The sequence below is a fragment of the Pelodiscus sinensis genome, chromosome 1 (assembly GCF_049634645.1).
Source record: "Pelodiscus sinensis isolate JC-2024 chromosome 1, ASM4963464v1, whole genome shotgun sequence".
Lineage (NCBI taxonomy): Eukaryota > Metazoa > Chordata > Testudines > Trionychidae > Pelodiscus > Pelodiscus sinensis.
This window is the reverse complement of record NC_134711.1, coordinates 171,478,874-171,504,340: the sequence shown is the minus strand read 5'-3', so window position 1 is coordinate 171,504,340 and position 25,467 is coordinate 171,478,874. Positions and strand designations below refer to the sequence as shown.

The 25,467-nt window shown below is 42.8% G+C and overlaps 1 long non-coding RNA gene across 6 annotated transcripts in view; it reads left to right on the top strand.

Moving 5' to 3' along the window:
• Positions 1-2,953: 2,953 nt before the first annotated feature.
• The window catches only part of LOC142826921 (uncharacterized), a 175,363-nt gene continuing 152,849 nt past the window's right edge, over positions 2,954-25,467 (top strand). For all 6 annotated transcript variants that reach the window (XR_012901196.1, XR_012901188.1, XR_012901192.1 and 3 more), the window contains exon 1: positions 2,954-3,198. This is a non-coding gene — a long non-coding RNA (uncharacterized LOC142826921). The remainder of the gene's footprint in view (positions 3,199-25,467) is intronic.

Sequence of the window (25,467 nt, the reverse complement as noted above, 5' to 3'; positions counted from 1 at the left end):
GGACAAGAAAAGCATAATTAAAATGAATTTTAGACTTTGCAGAATACAGGAAAACTGTGAGGAGACCCTGAAAATAGTGGATATTTTTCCTTCTATTTGTTATCTCTTGTACCTTATTAGTTCAAGCGTTTTGCTGTGTGTATGAATGTGTATAGATAAATTCCCAGTCATCTGTATGCAAATCAAAAAGTTCAGCTCTCAATAGCTTATTGCTTACTTTTTCTCTATTACACTCTCACAAAGCTATGTGATATTTTCTAATACCCTTTGACAGTGTGACACATATGTTTGATAAATGTAGCACATGGATTTACCTTTTTTAATTCACAAAGACCACACAATTTATTATATTATCACTATGACTTGTGTTTGTGTATGATATATGTGTGTATAGAACAACTAGGATAAATTCTGGAGCCATGTTATAAACTATATTTATTATTTACCTTGAGTCCACTATTCTTATTAATTTATGTTCTCCAAACACTACTTTTAATGTTTCATACCAGTATGCTTTTGTTTAGATTCATAGTTGCTAGAGAACAGTTGTTCTTTTTTCATCCAGAAATACAGAATGTTTCTTCCAAAGTTACTCAACTACATCAGAAAGTTGAAATATTGTTTGGTGGGGTTTGCAAATCTTATATGCCTTTCCAAACCCCAATTTTGGGACCCTAAAACATAGAGGCTAATCTCATCTTGCTTATTCTTAGAATGAAAATGTCTGGCCTTCTTAGTTGCAGAGATTTAAAACATAAATGGACTTTTAGGACTGAAAGTTTGCCATGGTGATTTTTCATGGTACTCATCTACCCCTTATACAGCCACCCCCTACTGTTAAGCTTTGTGGCCTATGAAAATTACAATAGGCCTCAAACCACACTACCTCAAACCATATTTCAGGTTTGGGTGACTGAGGACCTTTAAAGATGCCACAGTTGATGTTCAGGCTGCTTAAGACAGCTACTGATCCACTTTTCTGCTGTGCGGCCAATATGGTCCTTAAGCCCAAAAGAGAGAAGGCAGAAAATAGTCTGAGAAGGAAATTAGTCTATTATAGATTAAACCTATCAGACTAAGCATAGATCTAGATTCCCATGAGAGACGAGTTCAGTTTTCGTAACACCGCTGTTTCAGTTTCTCTTTGTGTAAAATAAGGTTAATAATACTTATCTGCCTCACAATGGTATTTAGATATCAATTAGGTAATGTTTGTGTATCACAACATAACTTTTGAATATGATTATTAGAAAACTTTTAGAGGTTCAACATGAACCCCTGATGGATCAAAGATTATAAGCTGATAATGGTTGGATGCTAAACCTAGACAGATTCAGACTAGAAATAAGGTTCATTTTTTACAGTATCAAGGGGTGTGGTGGAAGCTCTATTACTTGAAGACATTATATGCTCTAGCTCAGTGGGTGAAGAAATATTTTTTATTGGACTAACTTCTGTTTGTGAGAGAGACAAGCTTTTGAGCCACACAGAGCTCTTCTTCAGTCCTGGGAAAGGTACTGAAAATATCATAGCTAGCAGAAGATCAAACAGATAGTTTAGTTTAGGCAGTCAGCAGACATTCTAAGAGGCCATTCAAGGTGACTACTGAGATCTCTGTAGTCATAGGAGAAAAAGAAAAAAAAAAAAGGTCCAGGTTAGTGGCTTATAGATTGTTATAAAAAACCACAAATCCACATACTTGTTATTGGTGGCATTTAGTGCACTCCATAACAGCTGAAACAATAAATAATTTAGTGCACTGTGTGGGTGAATCACTGTGCTCTTGAATGAACTCATACAGGAAAATGATAAAAGACCACAACACCTGTAGATGAACACTTTTCACAAAACAAATACTCTATATTCCATCTCTCAGTTTTCATCATCAAAGGAAAGCTGCACAACACTTTCAAAAGACAAACTGGGGAGCTTAAATGTATACTTTTGCTAGACATTAAAAATCATGTCCTCAGTACACTGGATTTAATATGGTTTATTATAACAATCTGTAATGCACTATCCCCTTCTTTTGTCCTGTAACTGCTAGGGGATGTGTTAATGGACCACATCACCTGGAATAGACCCTTTCAATATGTGCTAAATGCCTCTGTTAAAGAGTTCAATCTTATATTTCGCTGTGACACTAGCAGTATCTCTCTCAGACCTCAAGAAGAGCTCTGTGTAGCTTTAAAATGGTCTCTCTCACTAACAGAAATTGGTCCAATAAAACATATTACATCACCTGCATTATCTTTCTGATATCCTGGGACCCACAGGGCTAAAACAGCACTGCATGCTCTAGTTCAAACAAACGTTATAACTGAACCTGGTAGAGAAATTACAGAAGGAAATTCTGTGTTCTGTGTGAGGTCAGACCATATAATCATAAGGGTCCCTTCAGGCCTTAAAAATCAAGCAGAACATTTTTCTCATCGCAGCTGAGAAGTTGCTTTATTGCTTTAATATTTTGTCATTCCCAAGGGCTCTGCTTTTGGTGGGTTTTTACATTGTTGCTGTCCATGGTGCTAAAAGGTTGGGTTTTTTGTTTTGTTTTGTTTTTTTCCTCCTTTACCAAAGACTGTTTAATTGCTATTACTTTCAGTCTTGATTCTGAACACATCTATTACAGAAGTTTTCTTAAATGAAACCGTTAATTAAAATTAATCCTTCCCTTCAGTTGTATCAGTTGCCACGTCCGAAGCCCATACATATCCCATTTGTCCCCAAGTGGCTTAATATTAAACCTACACTAACGGTAACTAACTGTAATAAACTAAATATTGACTTAAAATGTACTCTGTGAGTTTAAGTACAATTGAATTTCAGTGGGAATCTGTCAGCTACCCCAGCTGGCAGCAGGCTGCATTAATAAACCATCCCATATAAACTTCAGCTGAAATAAATTACCGCTCATTTCCTCCTATCATTTCACAATATTCCCCGGCTCATCAGCTCCTCGGGTCTCCCAATGTGCAGTGTAGGGGCGGCCAGTTGTACAAGTAGCGCGGATCTCGCCCATTAACAGACTCCCAGCGCAAGGTGCTCCTTGGGCACCTTCCAAAGTTCTCCGGCCCGGCTGAGCAGTGGGGCTGTCTGACTGCACCGACTCTGCACGGACCTTTGCTGGACCGACTGGCTCGGCGGGCCGCAGGGCTGCTGCACTAGAAGCGAGGGGGCTGCCCCGGTTTGGGATGCCAGGTATTTCCTTAACCCCCCCCCCCTCCACACGCTGACCCCGCAGTCTGGGGGTGGGAGGCTCCCATTCGCTCCCCGAAAGGCAAAGCAACCTCTGCCTCCCAAGAGGAGGGAGGGGCTTTCACAGGCATCCCCGGCCTGGGAAGCTTCTTCCCAGCCAGCCAGGTGAGCGGTGGCGGGAGCCTCGCGGGCGGCGGGCTCTGGCTGGAGCGGACTCTCGCTAGGCGAGGAAGCGCCCCCCCCAGACCGCGCTGCCCCTCCCTTCTGGCGGCGGCAGCGCCCGCTTCTCATTCTCCCTCCGCCCCCACAAGCGCCGGGCTGGGGCTCTCGCCCTCTTGTCTTGGAGGGGCCGGCCCAGAGGGCGCAGGCGGGGGAGCCGGCTGAGGCGCCCTGCTGCGGGCGGGCGGGCGGGCTGGGTGCGGGAGGGTGATGGAGCTGAAGCAACTTGAAGACCGCGTCTGGAAAGGTGAGAGGGGCGATGCCTTTGTTACCCTGCCCCTGGGTCGCTCAGCCCGCACGCAGGTTGGTGGGCAGGCGGGACCGAGGGGAGCCCGCCTCTTGCCGGACCTGCCCCTCCCGGGACAGGGCTCGTTGGGTCGCTTGGGGGGGGGGGGGGGGAATCTTCCTTTTCGCATCATTATATTTCTGTTTCAGGCAACCGCTTGCTCAGCCTTGCAGGTTGTCGATTGCAAATTGCTCCAGACTCCCCCCGCTGCCTCAAGCAAGCGAGGAGGCGAGAGCGTTATCGGAGCCAGCCTCTGAAATGGGGCGAGCTCGTCTGGACGCTGTCGAGTACCCTTACTGTACTGCTACCTCCTCTCGGGAACTTGGCTGAACTTCCCCCTTGGGAGGAGAAGGCATTTCGGGTGATAGCAAGGCATTGGTGGTGGTTCTGGGGGTGGGGGGGATCTTAATTTTCTGGGTTTTGCTTTAATAGTGAAATAATTAAAGGTATCCAGCTCCTTTAAACCTAATTGCAGAATTCAGCGAGTGACCTGATGGAGCAGTCTCTGGAAGGGAATTATTTAAAAAGCATGCACATTTTTATCCTCTTTGGTGTATTACTGCATTTTGTTTCCACTTCAGCTGAGCCAGTATTCCCCTTAATTTTTCAAACCAAAACTAGTGACAGAATTCATGAAGAAATGGCAGTTGGAAAATGTGCATTTCTTTTAGTTCAGGTACACTTTTAGTTGTGTTTAACTGGTATTGAGTTATGGGATTCCAATATGTAAAACACATTCTCACAAGGTATTATAACTCACAACTTGGAAAAAACCAATCTAGTTTGCAAGCCAGGGCTAGCATAAAATGTTGGTTTTTTTTAAAATGTTGATGCTAATGGTAAAATTAGTAAAAACTCCATTGTTCTTATATTTAAGAAAAATGTACTAGTAAAGTGTCTCGATAGTACTGTAAATTCATGTTTTAACAATACCTGTATATTTTGGTCCTGCTATTGATGACAATTAACACAGCAGCAGGCCTTCCATTTTCAATGTTCGTGATCTTGGCCAAAAATTTTCTTCTTGATCAGCTCTTTCAAATGACAAAAAAGGAAAAAGCTTTCACATATACAAACATATAACTGAAGGAATGCAAGGGCAAGAAATGTTATTTGTACTCAAGATTTCACACAAGTATATAGCTTATTGCTGCTTTTTTGCTTTTTTTTGAAAAAAGCAGGTAGTCAGGACCATAGCATTAGTCTTTGTTTTAAAATATTGAGTCAGATCCCTGCTGATTCTAAAGCAGGTGAGCAGCAGCAAAGTTGATAGAACTATGATAATATTCACCAGATGAGGATCTGCTCATTATTATAAGTAAAAACTGATTTTTTTTTAGTACTGAAGTAAGAAACTTCTTCCTGAGTGAAGAACGTGATATTGGACAATTACTGCAGATATGAATGTACAGCCCATGTGTTTGGTCCTGATATTAAGAAGTTGTTGGTGGCGTGGTCTGTACTTGGGTAGTTATAACATAATTGGGGAATAGGATGTTATGTAATTCACTTCACACACTATTACAGAGACAGTGATGCTAAGAGTACAGGAGGCTATATTAAGAGGGTAGTTGCTGCACAAAGTATGCTTGGGAAATGAGAACCTTCATTTAAATGGAATTTAACATGGATTTAAATTCATCTTGTATTTAAATACGCATCTTATTTATACTACATATTTGGCTATAGAGAGCTCTTATCCAATAAGATTTAGCTCATATGCAATTTTGTTCTGGCACTGTTAAATGGAAAACAAGACAATGATCTCTTCTGATGAGAAATCTACAACCTTACATCTATATTAGCAATAAATGCTTCTTTCCTCTTCCCTCCCCATTGACATTTGTCCTTGTGCACAGGAGTGACATATGGCCTATGCATCACTTAAGACTACAAAATAAGGTTTAAGTGCGACTTAAATGGTACACAGGTATGAATTTCAATATTACTTTGCAGGATTGGCATGTAGCTGCAATATTCAAATAACTTTTGGAAAATATTTGCTCTGTATCAGCATAAACCTAGAGTATTGAAGTCACGAGCTATTAATAGTGACACCTATTCAAGTCACTAGTCACTACAGTTTAACAGAATTTGCCCCTAAAAGTGTAAACACATTGAATAAATCAAGTTATTGGGAAAACTTAAGTCTATAGCAAGCTACATTGTATGACTGTTGAAGGGAAAAATTGGTTGCAAGTATAGATTTCTGTTATCCTATTTGGTCACAATCTTTGAGAAGTTTGTCTCATCACAATCAGGCAAGGTTGTAGATTTTTAATTTAACTTTTTTTTTTTTTGAGGCTCAAGTCTTGGATGAGGTAATGTTCCTTACTCATGTCCTTCATTGACCTTAGTGAAGCTGCTCCTTACTCATGTCCTTCATTGACCTTAGTGAAGCTGACACTATCACATCTTCAAATGGGAGAGGTCAGGTTCTTCCATGACTGGCAACTGACATTCAACTAACCAACTGGAAGGCAAGGCTATTGTTTAGAGCATTTTAAACTGCTGTTTTTTCACAGTGAACTGAGCAGTAGAAAAAGGCTTTATTGGAGGTGAGTTCCCTTAGATTCAGATTGTTCTGTGAAATAACTCATCTGATCATCTTAGGGAACTGACATCAGACTAAATCTCTATCCATGGTTCAGCTCTGGGGCTTTCCCTTAGACTTTGAAGGTTGAATGCCTGCTACAGGGGCAGCTGGGGGAGGGGAGGGGGGAACCAAGGAGAGTGGAATGATCCCTTGTGAAGTACTATTGTAAGAGGTGGGAGATCGTCTATACCTGGGAAATGACAAGACCCTGCATACTTGGTGTTTTTGAGTGTGAACTGTTTGTCGTGAATCACTTTGATCTACTGCTGACGTGTATTTTGAAATCTTAGCTCAGTCTTGTAAACTCAAATTGCAAAGGAAAAAAGCAAGAACAAAAAATCCTTAGTGAATGTAATACCCTAGGCTTACGCTTCTGTTTTCTTTTTAAATAAACCTTTCTAAACAACAAACATCCCTTGTTTGGATGCTTCATAAAAGCTTAATTTTACTGGGCTCTGCTCTCCTTCACTGGAATGTAAACACATTCAGTGAGTTCTCTTGGGCTCCTATTTGGTAGGGCTCAAGTGCATTGCTGGACTTTGTGGATGACTTGACTAGGGATGGGAGTGCCAGAGTGCATGATTTGTGCAACAAAATGGTTGATAATATTGATTACTATTGGACATCTGAGATGAATGGGGAAATTCATAACTTGCAGAGTTATTCTTTTGGGCTCTCTGGAAACTCAGGCAAACATTACTAAATCAATTACATTTAATTCACCTTTTCAAAGTTGTCTTTGCACCATAACTTCAGAGTAAACTTTATTTAAAAAAAGTGGAGACTTTCAAGAGAATGAAGACACAGTAGGAAAAAAATTTAGCATGCTGTACTACCACTCTTCGGTCCAATGAAAGATCTGCTCAAAATAGTCAAATCCCATTTCTGTTAATTGTCAAAGTAAGAGGAGCAGTATTTGACCAACAGTTCTAAAATATTAATCTTTCCAGTAAGTAAAGAATAAAAAAGCAGCTGGTGTCATGCTAAAAGTACATATAGAACTACATAGTTTTAAAATACCTGAGCTAATGCAGAAGTGTATTAGTAATGAAAGAACATGGACCTAGATTTTTTTAAAATCTATTAGACACTTCTGAATGCAGCAGTGCAATACCTAATTGACTTAGGAGCTTAAATCTAATTTTCATAGTGAATAAGTACTTAGGTGCCTACATGTCATCATTAGCCATTAGAAAGCTAGTTTTCCAAAGTGCCTAAATCCTCTTGAAAATGACATTTACACTCCTACCTCATAGGTGTTGTGATAGAAATGTAGCCGTGTTAGTCTGGGGTAGTTGAAACAAAATGCAGGACAATGTAGCACTTTAAAGACTAACAAGATGGTTTATTAGATGATGAGCTTTCGTGGGCCAGACCCACTTCCTCAGATCAAAAAAAAAAAAAAAAAATCATAGGTGTTGACCCTCAGGGCAGCAAGGCCCATATAGCTTTAAAAATCTGGGCCATCAACATATCCTTAAAAGAGGTAGGTGTGCATTTGAGTACTTCTCTTGTAAACTACTCTGATGCCACGTCTAACATACCAAACCTTTGAAAAGCTTCAGGTAGCTACTATTTGTTTTGTTTGTTCTTTTGAAAAACTAGCCCCCACCAATGAACAAAATAAAACCCAAACAAATAGCAGAAAAATCAAGTAATGTGTGTTTCTCAAATGTATGAACGGTAGTATTTCTTGCCTTCAAGCCCAACTAGATGAATTCTGGTGCAGTCATTCTGTATAGAATAGTGATAGAAATGTAGCCGTGTTAGTCTGGTGTAGCTGAAACAAAAAACAGGACTATGTAGCAGACTAACACGGTGGTTTATCAAGACAGACCCAAGAAAACCAACAATAGAACACCACTTGTCATCACCTACAGCCCCCAACTTAAACCTGTCCAACACATTATCAATAAACTACAGCCTATACTGGAACAGGTTACTAAACTCCGAGAGGCTCTGGGAGACAGACCCATAGTCTCCTAGGGTATGTCTACACTACCCCCCTAGTTCGAACTAGGGGGGTAATGTATGCATACCGAACTTGCTAATGAAGCCCGGGATTTGAATTTCCCGGGCTTCATTAACATAAAGCCGGCTCCGCCATTTTTAAAAGCCGGCTTGTTCGAACCCCGTGCCGCGCGGCTACACGCGGCACAGGCTAGATAGTTCGAACTATGTAGTTATTCGGAACTATCTGTACGCCTCGTGGAACAAGGTACACAGATAGATTGGAATGGCTACATAGTTCGAACTATCTAGCCCGTGCCACGTGTAGCCGCGCGGCACGGGGTTCGAACAAGCCGGCTTTTAAAAATGGCGGAGCCGGCTTTATGTTAATGAAGCCCGGGAAATTCAAATCCCGGACTTCATTAGCAAGTTCGGTATGCATACATTACCCCCCTAGTTCAAACTAGGGGGGTAGTATAGACATACCCCTATAGACAACCACCTAACATCAAAATGATTCTTACCAACAACCACAGGACATACCACACTAATACCAACCCTGCTACCTTCCGTTGCAACAAACCCCGTTGCCAGCTTTGTCCACATATTCACTCTGCTGATACCATTAGTGGACCCAATCAAGTGAGTTATAAGATCAAGAACACATATTCCTGCACATCCAGAAATATAATTTGCTATCATGTGCCGAAAGTGTCTGTCTGCTATGTACATTGGACAAACGTCTCAGACACTTCGCCAAAGGATCAGTGCCTACAAAACATATGAGACAGGATCACAAAGAAAAAATAGTTTCTTGCCATTTCAAGCAGAAAGGACATTGTCTCAATGGCTTGATTACCTGCATCCTGCTTCAAAGGCCTTTTAAGAATGCACTTGAAAGAATTATCTGAACTGTCATTCACGCTCAAATTCAAAGCTTTACACTTAAGTTTGAATAAAGATTCTAATTACCTTACCCATTACAAAGATAGCTTCCCCAATTATGATCTCTAATATCATTAGCTCACAAACATTTACCTTCCCCCCCCCCCCCCCCCCATCCTCCTTCTGTTCTGAAATTTGGTGTGTCCTTTTCATATGTTCATTTTGTTTTAATTGTATCCTTTGGTATATATATGGTTGTGACAATTTTCTTCCACTATTTGATCTGAGGAAGTGGGTCTGGCCCATGAAAGCTCATCACCTAATAAGCCATCTTGTTAGTCTTTAAAGTGCTACATAGTCCTGTTTTTTGATTCTGTATAGAAGTGGTCACCAACCAATCAGGATCTACTGGTAGATTTTGGAGTGTCTGACAGATGATCCTGACTGGTTTGGACAAGAGGCTATTAAATGCCAGCGTTTCAGCAGCCACTACTGCACATCTCTTGCCCTTTGCCTTGAAGCTGTCCCTTCAGGAGCCTCCTGCTTGTTGTGCAGGGGAGGGAGAGGAGAGATGCTGATGTCAAGGTACCTCCTCTTCCACTTTGTATCCTATCGCCACAGAGCAGGGGGCTGGGGCACAACAGGACTTGAAAGGCAGTTTGCTGGCTGCTTTTGGAAGCAGTGTGGGCCAGGACAGGGGTGAGCCTGCCTTAGCCCTACTGCTCCACCACCCAGGAGCCACTTGAAGTAAACCATGCCCAACTGGAGCCCACATCCCGAAACCCTACCCCACTCATAAACCCCCTCCTACACCCCTAATCCCAAGCACCACTGACTGCATCCAAATGCCCTCCCAGAGCCCCCTCCAACACCCCAACTACCTGCAGCTCAGAGCCCCTCACGCTCCAGATTCCTTAATCCAAGTCCAGAGCCTGCACCCCAGCCTAGTGAAAGGGAAGATGGAATGAATGGGGGGGAGGGGGGCACAAAGGAGTGTGGAACAAGGGTATTTGAGTTGCAGGTAGATCTTGGATTGCACTTAAATTCAAAAAGTGATCTCACGCATAAAAAGGTTGGAGACCTGCTGTATAGAGAGATAAAGGTAGTTCTAATCAAATACTGAAATACAGAAGTAGTTTAGAGTAACACTTCATATGTCTTTTCTTAAAATATTTGACAAATGTTGGAAGTGGTTTAAAGTGGTGGTTTTTGTGTGTGGGTATGTGTTTTTTTTTTTTCTTTTTTTTTTTTTCAACTGGCACATGGTCAAGTTGACTTTCCTATGCCTTATTTACTCGTAAGGTATTGGCATGAATTTAGGATACCAAGTTGTTTGCGAATAGCCACATCTGACATTTCCCTTAATTCAGAGATACCTGTTTTGGTCTTTTTTTTTAATGCATACTTACCTGCATGTGTCAAAATTCCTTCCGGATAAATAACTGTGATACCAAGAAGAACAGTGCATGCATTTGGTTCCAGTGAGGTGAGTGGCTGACTGATCAGTAAGTTACTCTTGGTTCTTCTGCAGTCAGGAAGCAGAAGAAACTTCTAAAAAGTAAATACTCTACTGCACTGTTTGTTTTCAGTACTTTGTCATTTTTTTAAAAGTTAGCCTTGGTTAGTAAAGTAAGGCAACTTTCTGGGCTTTTCACTTAAATGCTGTTTTAACCATCTACATTTATCTTCTGCCCATTACAGTTATAAAATTTAAGTCAATGATAATTTATAAACTCTTGAAAGAACAGCCATAAAATATATTCAGAGTTCGGAGTACTGCAGCATTATGAATAACCCCAATTCCCAGGGTGTTTAAGTCTGAGGTTCAAATAACTTTGTTTACAATGGTAATAAATGGAAACAGAATACAATAAAAATAGAACTGTATGATTAAGTTATTAATTAAAATATTTAATGAATGTATGATTCTCCATCAGAACATACTTAGTAAATCCACTTATAACTAAACTAGTTCTTGTATATGGACTCTTGACTATTATTGTGTATGATATACTTGTCACTCAAAGATGAGAAGTGAATTAAATGAATCATTTTAGCTGCTTTTTTTTTTTTGCTTTCTTTTGTCTTTGACATTAAAAGAAACAGGCATGTGCCCTAGATAGCAAGATTAAGGGCCTAAACCAAGAGACACATGGGCCAATCTGAACTGATCAGACAAGAGGAATGGGGCCTTAGTTGTTAATTCAGTCAAACACTGTGGTAGTCTTAGAGTTATGCCTAAACATCATGTTGACCCAACTAAAAGCCCCTGCACTATGTGATTGTATTTGACTTGATCTATCCTAGTCAGGTCAGCAGATGGCAGTTCTGGACCCCAGGGCAGAACAGTCAATGGGCTCGCATGCACACACAAGCTGCACCTGCATGGACACAATCTGCCTGAAATCTGAGTGGTGCTGTGCCTGAGTTTGCTCTTGCTCAGTGAGGGGCCTACTCTGCTATTGTGTGCTTTTTGGCACAGCCAGAGATTCCACACCCCCGCGCGGCAGGTTGCCAACTGTCTAATCACAAATCTCAGACATGTGCCCTGCCCCTGTTGTGCCCCTTTTTGGAAGCCCTGCCCACAACTAAGTCCACCCCTTCTTTCATTGCTTACTCTTCCCAACCCTCATTTTCACCAGTTCTTGGGCAGGGAATGCGAGTATGGGGTGCAGGCAGGACCATGTGAAGGAATATGGGTGCAGGAAGAGGTGGAGGTCAGGCTCTGGGATGATGGAGTGTGTAGGTTCTAGGAGGGTGTTGGAGTGTGGACTCAAAGCTGGGTCAGGGGATTGAGAGGCAGGCTCTGGAAGAGGGTTAGTGTGCAGACTCTAGGTTGGAGGGCAAAAGGGTCAGTGCCTACCTTGGGCAGCTCCTGAAAGTGACCAGGACAAGGATTAGCCATTGGCTTTTAGGTGGGGGAGGCGGAGAGGGTCCTTTAGGCACTGCTGTTTGTAGGCATCGCCCGGGTCACGTTGGCCAAAGTTCTTGGGAAATGGAGTGCAGAGTTTGCATTGAGGATGTGGTAGTGAAAGAGACTCCTCTTCTCCCTTCCCACCACCCCCTGGGGCTGCAGGGACTGTGCTGACCTTCTCTGAGAGCTGTGTGTGGGGGGGGGGAGATGCCTTAGTCCTGTTTGACTGCTGTCAGTGATGCCTTTTAAATTTCCTGGACCCCTGACAATTGCTTTTCTTCTCACCCCTGGCAGACCTACTTAGATTCCTTCTCTGTGCCCCTGTTTGATAGAGACCCTGTGGGCTGCGGCAAGTGCCTCACTGATTTCTTTAACTACCTTCCCAGATTTCAGAGTTGTGGTTTAGTTCCATCTCCTCACTTCGATGAATATATAGCAGATCATAAGAGGCTGCAAAGTCTCTCAAACTAGATTCAGTAAAGATTAAATGTTAAATTGTGTTTAGTGTTCTATCAACTTCTAAATCTCAAATTTGTAAGAATTAAATACACTTCAAAACTTTCATATCAGGTAGTCATGACCATTTTATGAATGGAGAAACTAAGACTCGGAGACTTTTTGTATGACGTGTATTATATCCGTGTCAGCCAAAAATAGAACTTCAAAGTTCCTGGTTCCTATACTTAGCTTAGATTGAATACCATTCTTATTTGGTTATAATGGGAACAATAACATTGCAGGATTTTAAAGGTAAGTTTACACAGAACATGTCATAGTTACGTTTTGTAGTGAAAGTTTCAAAATTAGACTGCCATTGAAAGAATACTACTAGCCCTTCTAAGTTTTGCAATAAGCTCTTTTTTCTCATGTTTCCCTATTTTTCAACCCTACTTTTCCTTTTCTTTGTAAATTGGAGGGCCATATATCTTAAGGAGTCCTTTTCTGTTATCAAACATTAACTATTTGGTGTGAAATGCCCAATTCTGATTAACTTACTGAAAATTAATTTTTGCTGCCCTATATGCTTTCCCTCTTCTTATTTTATAAAGTAATACAAAAAAAAATATGGTAGTGTGTGGAGAGCATTGTTCTTTTTTAGCTTTTTCATCTGTCAAAGAAACCATTGAAGTAAATTAACATTATCTGATCATACAACTGAGACTAACCTTTTAATTAATAAATTATCAGGAAAATAGCTAACTGGTTCCTGCAACTGCTCATATTTGAGACGAAATGTAAAATGTATATATCTGCAATCAAAATAGGCCTGGGAAATGGGTTGAGAACAGCCCACTCTTTCACATCAAAGACATTTTTTAAAATTTACTCTTTGGACCCCTCCCCCCATTAGCCATGCCCCTGGCCCCCATTAGCCAGACCTCTGGAGGTAATGCTTTTGGGGCAAGATAGACACATGACCAGAAGTAAAAGGTGTCATGTGACTCCTGTAAGGAGTTTTCCTCACCATCCTCCTACAAATAGGGATTAGTTGGCCCTCACCAAACCCCTTCATGCAACTATCCTGCAATTGCTTTAATGCAATGTGTGTGACATTAACTCAGGGGTGGAGAGTCTGGGGGAAGTGTCCCCTCTAAGAATTTCCTCCCATGAGCACAATACATCTTGTGTTGTATACCAGTACTGAGTTTGTGGTTTGTTTGGATGTGTCACTGTAGCACCCAAGTTATTAATAAATATCTTATAAACCTCTCCCTTTTCCCTGCTGCCTTGTCTCCTCCCCTGGTGCTTGCTGCCACCCAACCCCTCACCCTTCTCTACTGTCCTGACTCGGACTCCTGCCCTTCCCATTGCCCTCAGCCCTCCTGAGACCTGCCCCCCTCCACCAGCCCTTCTTTCCACCCTGTGCCCACTCCTCCAGTAGCTCCACTCTGATCATGTAAGCTACCTCTTCTCATCCCCTCTCCTAACACTTCCCTCTACACACCTGCCCTGCCTCTCTCTCCTCTGGTGCTGTTCCCTCCCCTGCAGGTGTCTGCCCTTGTGCTTCACTCCCAGAATCCCCTTGCACCTGCACTTTGCCTTACCCCTGCACCCTCCTTGTGCCTCCCCTTTCCCTCACCGCCCCTGCCCCCTTTGCCCTTTTTCCCCTGATGCCCATCCCCTCACCACCTTCTGCCCCCATTCCCCTCATGCCCCTGTGCCCTCACACATGACTTGCTCCATCCTGGCCGCCTTCATGCCCACCCCTTCTTCCAAGCCTTCTCCTGGCACCTCCCCTTCCAGCCCCCAATGCCCTTACCCACTCTTCTTCCAGAATCACCCTGTTCCCCCTCCCACTGACACCTGCCCTCTTCCTCATGGTCTGCACTTGGCCCCCTGGCATTTGTGTCTTCTCCACCCTGTCTTTTTGGTGCCTTCCCCTTTCTTCTCCTGACCTCCTTCCCCTCAGCACAAGCCCCTTCCTCACCTGCCCCTTCCTTCTATTCTCCCTCCCCCCCCACCTACTTTCTGCCTTCCAGTTTGCGGGGCTGGAGTCTGTGATTGGACCCCAACTGCTTCTGGGGCGCCAGGGCAATACCTATTTAGAATACTATAGGCCCAACTACATAAAGGCCTTAGTGTATCAACGTGAAGTGGACTTAGGCAGTAGACACAGCTGCTTGACAACGCAGAGAGCCTCCCAGCCAGTGTTAGGCTGGTGAAAGATCTCTGGAGCAATCCTGCTTCAATTCTCTAGTTATTCATAAATGCTAAGGCTGGAAGGGACCATTCTGAAGATGTACATCCTGTACGACTCAGATTTTAAAACTACCCCAAAACACAGAAAGAGAAGGGGAAAAGCAAAGTATCTATTTTTAAACTTTTTTTTATATTTTGTAGTTGATTCTCCTTTCCCCGGTTGGGTTTAAGGTTTTTTCATTATTTTTGTGCTGTGTTTCTTTAGGGTGTGTACTGGGTAAATTTTAACTGAAACTCCCCCCCTTTATTTTTAATTGTGTATTTACACATTTCTTGATTCCCTCCCTGTGTGTGTGTGTGTGTGTGTGTTCGTTCTAACCTATTATTTTCCATGTCACCGTTCCTTAGGAAGAGCAATGCGATTTATAAAGCAAACTATTAAGTGGTTAGGTTTAGAGTTTGTCTTCATGCCAAGTTTTGATGGATTCCTGTTTTCATGATTCATCACTGCCTAGGGGTTTATAACTTTGAACTCTTCAGAGCAGAGCATACAGCTCTTATGCAATCTACAGACTGAACCTCTGTAGTTTGGACTTCGCTTATCTGACAACATTCATAGTCTGGCATCTGTGGGTGCTCCAAGGCTGGAGTGTTCATGGGGGGGGGGGAAAAAGCCAGTGGGCCCACACTCAAACTTCTTCATCCTCTCAGAGCTTCTGGAGCTCTAAAAACAGTTGATTTGTGGCATTCAAGCTATGGGTGATGTGCAGGTTGTGGGACCAGGACATACTTGGGGGGAGAGGTGGGGCGGCTGCAGAGCCAGAAGTGCAGCTTGGGTCAGGGCCGGACAGAGCCATTCCGGCACCCCAGGCAGACAGTTTAATTGTGCCCTGGGTTGGGGGAGGGCACATATGCGGCCTGGCGTGTGGGTGGGGGGGGCACATGGAGCTGGCAGCGGTAGGATGCATGTGCTCGGCCCAGCCCCGCCGCTGGCTGGCGCTGCGGGGGTTAATGTGGCCCCCACCCTGGGCATCCACTGCAGAGTGGCCACTGGGAGCTACTGCAGCCCGTGATCTAGGAGCCAGACTCACTGTGCCTGATGGCAGCTATAAGGGGCACTGGGCACCCCTTACAGCTGCCATCAGGTGCCGCCCATAGGTTGGTGCCCCGGGCAGCTGCCCAGCTAGCCCATGCCTTAATCTGGCCCTGCTTGGAGGCTGGGAGTACAGCCTAGTGCTAACAGGTCTCCACCACTGTCCTCACAACTTGGCTTCTGCTCCTCTCCCTTCCCATCCCCCACCCCCTGTCATGGGTCTCTGCAGCTTCCCTACCTCTTTCCCTGCTTGATCAATACTCGGCCACTTGCTGCTGCCAGAGCAGAGCCCCAGTACTGGCGGCAGCCGCTGCAGGGTCAGTATTGACCATCTCTGGTCCAGCAAATTTCCTGCTTCAGGACTGATCAACCTGTGAAGGTGCTGGACCAAGGAGGTTCAAACTGTACAAGTCTGACTGGAGAATTTCTTGCCATGTCTCGTCACAATCATGCTAAGTGAAAGAATGGGTTACAAATACATTTTCTTCATTGTGTTAGTCATAAGGCACTGTAAGGTAATCTTGACAAATGATGGACAGACTTTGTCCCTACAAGCAGTCAGGAGTGTGACTGTTGGGACAGCTAGGTGAAAAGAACCTCTCCAAATAGTAGCAGAGAAGAAAGGGCAAGCATAAGAAATAGCTGTGACAACATTATACAGGCAGTCCCCGACTTACGCGGATCCGACTTATGTCGGATCCGCACTTACGAACGGGGCTTTCTCGCCCCGGAGGTCGGGGCGAGAGAGCCCCGTTCATAAGCTGCTCCGGTGCCCCTGGTCTGCTGGAGACTGTCTCCAGCAGACCAGGGGCACCGGGCGGGTTCCTGTGCTTCTGAGACTTTGCCAGAGCAAAGCCTCAGAGGCGCGGGGAACCGCCGCTGCTGCCGCTTCAGTCTGGGTGCCTGTGGTCTGCTGGGGACGGTCCCCAGCAGACCACAGGCACCGGGACTGAAGCCGCAGCTGCGGCGGGGTCCCTCGCCTCTGAGGCTTTGCCAGAGCAAAGCCTCAGAGGCGCGGCACCCCGCTGCCGCTGCGGCTCTGCTCCCCGTGTCCCTGGTCTGCTAGGGGGGGGGCGCAGCTAGTGTGCTCCCCCCCCACCCAGCAGACCAGGCTTTTGTTTTGGACTCTGGGGCAGAGCAGCTGGGGTGCTGCCAATTGGTCCTGCAGCGCCCGCTCTGGGCACTACTGTACCAACCCGGCAGCACCCCAGCTGCTTTGCCCCAGGCGTCCCCAAGTCAGCTTCTGCTGAAACTGACCAGCGCTGACTACAGGAAGCCCCAGGCAGAGTTTCTCTGCCCTGGGCTTCCTGGAATCAGCTGCTGATCAGTTTCAGCAGCAGCTGACTTGGGGACGCCTGGGGTTCTTAAGTTGATTCTGTATGTAAGTCAGAACTGGCGGTCAGTTTCAGCAGTGTCTGAATCTGGACGCCAGTTCCGACTTACATACAGATTCAACTTAAGAACAAACCTACAGTCCCTATCTTGTACGTAACCCGGGGACTGCCTGTATTCATATATTTGTACTGTGATCTTCATCTTTGTTTTGAAACAATGGCATTGTCACAAAACTTGGGGTTAGATGTTTTCAGTTATTCTGAATAAAGTTTCAGAGAGCAACTACAGCTGAAAAATGTGGGAATTATTTTGCAAAGAAAACATGTCTTCATAAATCACTAGACCTGCTGTTAAATTGTACACCCAATTTATTTTTTGCATAAGCACTTTCTCATTTTCACATCTCCTGAGACTAATCCTAAAATATTTTGAAGCAGATGGATTTGTTCGTTCATTCCTAGGCTACATTTTTAGGCCCAGCCAGTTTTATGCTGTGTATGACCAAGCACATGTTTTGAAAAGAATCCAGGGGCCAAATTCTGATGTAGGCAAAAGTATTTTCAAGACTTCATGGCTAACTTTCAAATATTTTATCAAGTGTTTTGCAGAGGGATGGTTTTTGTATTGAATTACATTCATACAACTTTCTCTCTGTGGTGGCCTGGTTCGGATATGTTACCATGGCACACCTATTAATCATCATAAAAATAATACGTAACATCCAAAATAAGTACCTGAGCTCTCTGGTAATTGTGATTGATTCACAGCATATGGAACTATTATTATCACTCAGCAGTTTCAAGTTTTTTTATGCTCATATTTTCTCCCTTAAAGGCACTAATTACATGCTCAGTGACCAACAGTTCATGAAAAGTGAATTATTAAATTCACTCTTCAGTCTTCATACTGTATTGACAGTCAGTTGTCTAAGATTTCTTAATGTATCATAAGTTTCTCCTGTGATACCCAACTAAAACAAATGTTTTTCTTTTACATCAGGAGTTGATTTATAGTGACTTTTTTTGATCTGTTAATGCAAAAATAGACTGTATGAAAGATTGCACTTGGGGAACTGAAGCTTACTGGTCACACTTGAGTTTACTCCTTGCGTTTGGTTTTGTTTTTACTTCTGTGTCAGTAACTGGCTTAGCGTGCTCCCTCTTCTCCCAAAAACAGAATCAGAGTAGTGCACAACTTGCAGAATGAAAGCTGTAAGCAGAGAAAACACCAAGTGATCTAAGTATAGCAAGACCTGAATCACTGTGCAAATCTAGCGAGGTTTGAAAACACTCAGAATGAAGTTGGAACAAGTTTTGAGTGAGTGGAAGGAAGCTCATGTTTTGGTTCAAGAAACTTTCAGTTCAAAACTATGAAACCTGGCTACTGTTTTTTTTTATCTGAAAATCAGAACTAGAAACACATTTCCAAACCCAAATTTTACAAATGTGACCAATACATGGTGCTCTAGTTAATGGTTTTAGTAATTGAGTCTCATGATGGGTTTGCTGCTGAAAATCAACAATGCTTTATTTTCCTTCTCTACCCAAAATGAACATATCTGAACAGCTACATCTACACTGTAGGCTTTTTGCGCAAGGACTGTCTTGTGCAAGAGTTCTTGCGCAAGACTTTTTGCGCAAGAATGTGTCCACACTGCCCTGTGCTTTTGCACAAGAGCGTCGATGCAAGAGAGTGTCCACACTGCCACAAGAAAGCTCTGATGGCCATTTTAGCCACAGGGATTTCTTGCACAAGAAACCCCTGTTGCTTATCCACACTACCTCCTTGTACAAGGGCTCTTGCGCAAGAGGGCTTATTCCTCGTGGTGAGAGAAATAATGCTTGCGCAAGAAGCACTCTTTTCTGACGCTTTACTGTAAACGTATTCACAGAAGAATGTGCGTTCAGTGTAGACGCTCCAAGTTTTTGCGCAAGAACAGCCATTCTTGCTCAAAAAGCCTGCAGTATAGACATAGCCAACATGTGTAGACAACTCCTGCTATTATTGTGAGTCTTGAGATATTGTGGTGGTGGTGGTGGTTTTTTTTTTTTTTCTTAAACCCATAGCACCTAGATTAATGGGATACACAAGAATCTCAGCTGCCAAAGGTCAGTTTCTGGACCTCATAATTATTGAAGAAAAGCTTGAAAGCATGAATTTTCAAAATGATCAAAGCTGTATGCTCAGTTACAGGTTCCCAAATATATATTTGGATCTCTTTAGTATTAATGGGCTTCTTTATTTCATGTTAATTTTGATTTTTAACTGAGCTGTGGGTACATATAGTGTCTGTATCTTGTCCTATTTGGGTTTTAAAATACTGAAGAAATAATAAATATTTAGACCTCTATTTTGAAATGGGTTGACCTTTGTGCAGGTATTGCTAGTATACTAACCATTCTTCTTCATATAGCACATCTGCTGCTTCATTTGCAGATGTAAACAATCTGATGTTAAAGAGCAATTGTAATCTCAAAAATAAGGAAGTCTGGTAACTTTGCATTTGTGTCACATTTAATTTGGGGAATATAGAAGAATCAAGGACTGCTAGAATTCTGCAAAGTTCTTAGGACAGACTTTAGACACCAGTATATTACTGAAATAATCATTGAGCATATCGTTGAATAACCAATAATTACTAAATGATGTTCTTAATTGCAGCTAAATGTGGTTTTGAAAGTTTTTAATTACTATACTATACTATACTTTTATGGCTGACCTAATTAACTCAGAGAGCCATTACAAAGTGTAAAGGGTTACTATAGTTTCTCTATAAGCTTTGCTCCCTTTCATACGACTCTGGTTACAACTGTGCCCAGAATGAATAATGTTCCTTTTCTAAAGGGCTCTATATTTACATAATTCAGTTTGTCAAGTTCCATATGCTAAGTGGGATATTCAAAATGGTCTATGCGATTTCACTACAGAATTTCACTTGTATTAAGGATTTGCTTTGAGTCCATAACAACCCTCTTCCCCCACTACCAAAATTAAGGTGATGGGATGCTCTGGCTTGGACTCCTGATGAAATGACAATAAAGGCACAATGCAGTGCAAGAGGGATGGTGAAAGCCAAACTTGTGTGCATTTAAATTGGAAGAATCTTAGCATTATGATTGGAATGTATGATAGGTAAGATATGGATTCTTCAATGAGTTCTTCATGGATTTCAGAGTTCACTGAAGGATCAGGACAGCAAATTGCAATTCTTTTACTCATTTTGGTGCATGACCAGATGAAACAAAAAATGGGGGGGGGGGGAAATCAGTGATCTCTTTTGGCAGGCAATGTCAAAATCAACACCAAAGTAATATTTTTAGTTCAGACAATTTTTTTAAAAGATGTAAAGATGGATTCTGCTCTTGGTTACCCTACTGTAAATAGGCAATCAGTTAACTTGGACTTAAGAGTGCAAACATAAAGATCTGCCCCCAGGGGTATATTTTCACCTTGCTTTCTTCCTTTTAGGAATTTGTATTCTGTGCTAGCAGAAGCCTTAGTCTAACATTGACATTCCCTCAGGCTTCAATGTTTTCTGATTATAACCTTCAAAATGTTTCTAAAGATGTAGTTTTTTTTTAACAGTACATTATTTTTGGATGACTTGGGTAAAGCTGCACAGCCCTGATGTAACAGAAAATTCTGTTTGTGAAAACTGTTTAGAGGAAGAGTCACTTGACTGGCAAATTGTGGAGGCTGCCATTTCCTGACAACTGCTGACCAATAGAACAGATTGCTGAGAGATTTAAAGGACAAAGGGTACAAGACATAAACAGTTCTGAATTTGACTTAGACATTCTTTCTTACCAGTTTAAGTGTGTTGATTATCGAAGCATAATATAAGCAAGATCATATGCCTTTCCTGCACTATCAGTAGATGCAAATATCCAGCATGAAGGGCTTAAAAGCTATATGTTAGGGAGATAAGTAATGCCCACAGGACCGAATGTTACCCAGCACAGATGAGGATTTTGCTTGTGTGATTTAATTCGTAAGAATTAATAACAATCTGCACCAGAAAATGTGAGCTTAGTTTTTAATTAGGATAGCAATATAGGGAATATGTTTGGCTTCCTAGAGGAAGGTTTACTGATGTTTAGGTTTTTGGACTGCCTAGATGACAATCTGTCCACAAATATTATCTCTTGATACTTAGTTATATCTTGCTTACCTTTAAATATTCAAATTTTCTCTTTTCAACCGCTTATTAATCAAAATTCACAAGAAAATGTCAGACACAATCCACAACTTGATTAACTTAGCTGTCCTACTCATTGCTATGCCCTTATCCTCTCTCTCAGACCAGGGTACATGCACCCTCACCTCCTACAAACCTGACAGGATCCAAGCCTTTTGTTTTGGTAGTCGGGAATTGATTGTCCTTTTGCTATAATCAAAACCAACTATAAACTTTTGGACTAAGTTAATGAAATGACCTTGGATGAAGGATTTTAATAATAAAAATAAGGAAGGCTAGGAGTTGGTCATGGAGGTCACCAGTTCTGTGTTTGTGGTGTGGTTTTTCATTTTAGTTTTTGGTGATCTCTGTGACTTCAGCCCCAGAAAGTCTGGTTGCCAGGCCCCGGTATTAGTAAGATGGGGCTCCAGGCCATCTGCCTCCCACGGTGGCTGGGCTATGCCTTTTGCCTGAGCCCCAGGTGGTAGGAAATGAGGTGAGCACTCATTCCTCTTTTCTCTCCCCCCCCCCCCCCCCCGAGTACCTGTGGTACTGGGTAAAAGATGTGTATGTATATGTAACTTCTCTTTTTACAGTACTATAGTTTGGCTATAATGAACCCAGTCCTGGAGCCTAAGGCTCTCCATAAGGGAGGGCATTATAGAGATTGTACTTAATTTGGCTAGTATGTGTTTGGTCTAGTACAGAGCTCCTGCAATATAATTCATTCAGGATAGATCTTCAACCTACTTAAGATTGGGATCATGTCTGAGTCCACTCACCCTCCCCACCATGAAGGGAACAGAAGATACCTAGGGGGACCTAATTTTGGAAAGACTTCAGCTCCCCTCTTTTCCTGTAAGGGAAAGACCACTATGCCTGGGAGCTGCCCCTTTAGCTTTCACCTTTTACCAGATTTGGGTCACAAGTAACCATGAACTAACCAGGAACATTACCACCTAACATTAAAATTCCTGGTCTCATGCCTTTTAATCTGAGTTTCCATAGTGCTGCAAGGAGACAAAAATCCTTCCTGATCTTCCAAATATGGCCCATTTTGGGGAGGAGGAGAAATCCTTCTCAATACTGAGAACAAGTGATTGGTCAGATCCACAGTATCCTGGAAACACAATTCTGTGTACCATGAACTAGATCAGAGTTTGTCAACAGCCAGTTCATGGATAGGCACCAGTCTGAGTTGGCTCAGATACAGTTTAGGAAGGCAGCAAAATGGTCCCTGGTGTCAAAAAGGTTAATCACTGAACTAGCTAGCTGGTCAAGGTCCCAGATATATAGAGAGAGGGCAAGTCAGCAATCTCAACATGGCTCCAGTTTTGTGGGAAGGTTTTAAATTGGAAGATGGGTTAAAAATTAATCAACCCCCTTCTTGCTCCCTGGATAGCCATTGAGAGCAATAGAAGCCCATCTGGCAGCTTACACTCATTTGCACTTGGAAGCAGGAGCATGTGTTCTCCCTGCCCCCAGGGTTGGTGTTCCTATGCCAGTCTGTCCAAACTTCTCTCTACTCCCCACTGAGACAAGGAAGGGTATTGTCCTTCTGTGTGTATCAGTGGTGTATTACCTGGTAATGTAAAACCTGTGGCCTGGATTCACAACAGTGCTAAGGGAGTTCTGAAACTTTTAATATCGCTCCAGACGCAACAATAGTAGATTTCCCCAAGGACTTGAAATGCCTAATGATGCCTAAAAAAATCATTAGGTTCCACAAATCCTGAGGGAGGTACCTAAGCTCCTTATATAAGGAATGTTGAGAGAGAGGCTTCTTAGAATGGGATCTACCAAAATGCAGCATGCTCTTTGGGGAACTGTCTAAGCTAGCTAGTGGGGGAGGGGGGGAATGCCTATGATTTGAGCTCTGCTTCTTTAGTTTAGCATCTAGGTCTGAGCTCATAAAGCATAAATTTAAGTAGAAATGGTATTTGTAAAGGAACATGACTAATATTTACTGATACTGGAAAATAAAATAAAAGGCATTCACTAAGGCTTATACAGTTTCTCTGGGAAATATTTAGGATCCATGCTGTAAAAACAGAAGTACTCCTGACTTGAAACTTTCACCTTGTGTGTATTGCTGACTCAGAGGGGTGGTTGTCTTTAGTCTTAAACAACAAATGGTCTAGTAGCACCTTTAAGAGTAAATGGTCACAAGAGGCTGATAAGAACCATTAGTTTGCCCTTGGAAAGGAAGATTACCAACACCAGATTATACACAGACATCAAGAACCATTAGCACTTTCGTTGGTTGGTTAAGTCATTAAGACGTGGAAGATAATGTGCAAGCCATCCAATATCCCAGTTCATACCATTTGCATAAGAATTAAACTTGTGAATGAAGTTAAGTTTCAATCCTTTTCTGTGTGCTTGGCTTGTGGAATTGGTCTGAAAAAAAATGGCAACTTGGAGATCCATTAATTAGTATCCAGGAATGTTAAAGTGTTCTCCAGCAGGTTTTTGTGTGTAGTTTTTTCAGATCTGATTTGTCCATTAATTCTTTCCCATAGAGCCTGTCTAGTTTGGCCAATATACATGGCAGTTGGGTGTTGCTGGCATTTTATGGCATAGATCACATTAGTGGATGTGCAGTTAAAAGATCTTTGATTCAGTGGCTGACGTGTTTGGGTCCAGTGACGAAATCGCTTGTGTAGATTGCGGGCAGAGTTGGCACTAGGGCTGATTGCAGGGGTGGGTTCCTGGGTGACTGATGGAAGTATGTACAAAAACAACAAAAAAACACATGGTCTTCAAGCACCTTAGAGACCAACAAACCACAAAGAGTAGAAGCCCCAGAATAAATTAAAATGTGGCTCCAGGGTTTGTAAACAGATTGATGTTTCAAAGAGCTTACAAATAAGGTTTCATCCTAGAAAACAACTAGAATCACACCTAGTACTTGCCACTTCTGAGTCATGAGCCAGAACTCTACCACATAGCAAAGATCTGGCCTTAATGCTATACAGTATGCCATGTATTAATAACACAGGATTTAAAAATCGGATTACGTTTAGAGTGTTGGATATCTGCAACACTCCAAAAAATAGTTACAATTTTTCTCTTTCTGTGTCTTTCCTCAAGCCATGAACACCTATGTAAACTGTTTGAAATGCCATCATGCATATGTCCTCTTGGCATCCCCCTCCCCACCATGCATCCTGTTTGTCCTCCCCTGCCACACCCACTCCCTTCAACCAGACAGAGTACTGTAGCAAGCAAGTCAGGACATCACAAACTACTCCCTGCCTCCACCTCACTGCACAGATGCCAGCACCCACCCATCCTCTTCTTCCCCCCCCCCCCCATGCAGTCAGTTCCTTATCTTCCCCCTTCCCAGGAGGCTTGAGGGGAGTGTTGTGTTTCTGCGTCTTTCTCATCCCACAGACTGGACTCTCCAAATTCCCCTATTCTCTGGCTCCTCCCTCAGCCTCTTCTTCCTCCCTCTTCTTCCTCCTCCTCCTCCTCCTTCTTGTCTCTCTTCCCCCCACCCCAGCCACTTAATTTTCCCTTGTCACCCTTCTTTACCTGCTCTAGAAGCTCATCAGTTGAAGCACGCAGCTAGCTCTGTATAGCTGTTGCTTATGAGATGCTCCTTCTCCTCCCCCCCCCCCACTGGTCACCTCCCCCACTGGTCACCTAACTCCCTGCCTGTGCAGGAGTTTTGAACCTTTGAGCAGAGCTCAGAAAACAGCTGCACAGCCTACAGGAAGCTTAAGAGACTGGTCTTCTATATCTTGGATGAATATGTGAAACACCAGGCCAAAGATGAGAGCTAGCCTCTCTTGGCTATTTTTGTGGCATTTAGATGTGCTCAGAGCATGCATACAGGAACAGGTTCCATAAGCAAAATAGTCAGGCAAATGCTTATCTGCACCTGGCTTGAGGATTGTGCTGGTGCTGAGAAATGATATAGGCATAAGAGGCAAGAGTGCACCTGGCTAGAGGCAGAAACAAAACTTTTACAGCAGAAATCTAGGCAACCAGAATGTTCAGTGGCATCCTTGTAGGGACTTAGGTATCTAAGACCCGTTATTGATCTGAGCCCATTTTTTTTTTGTGCTTTTCTGAGAAGGCTGTTACAACATAACTTGAGGATTGTTTTAAGAGATCTATCTTAGCTCTTCATATTCAATATAATTAAATTAAATAATAAAGATAGAGAAAA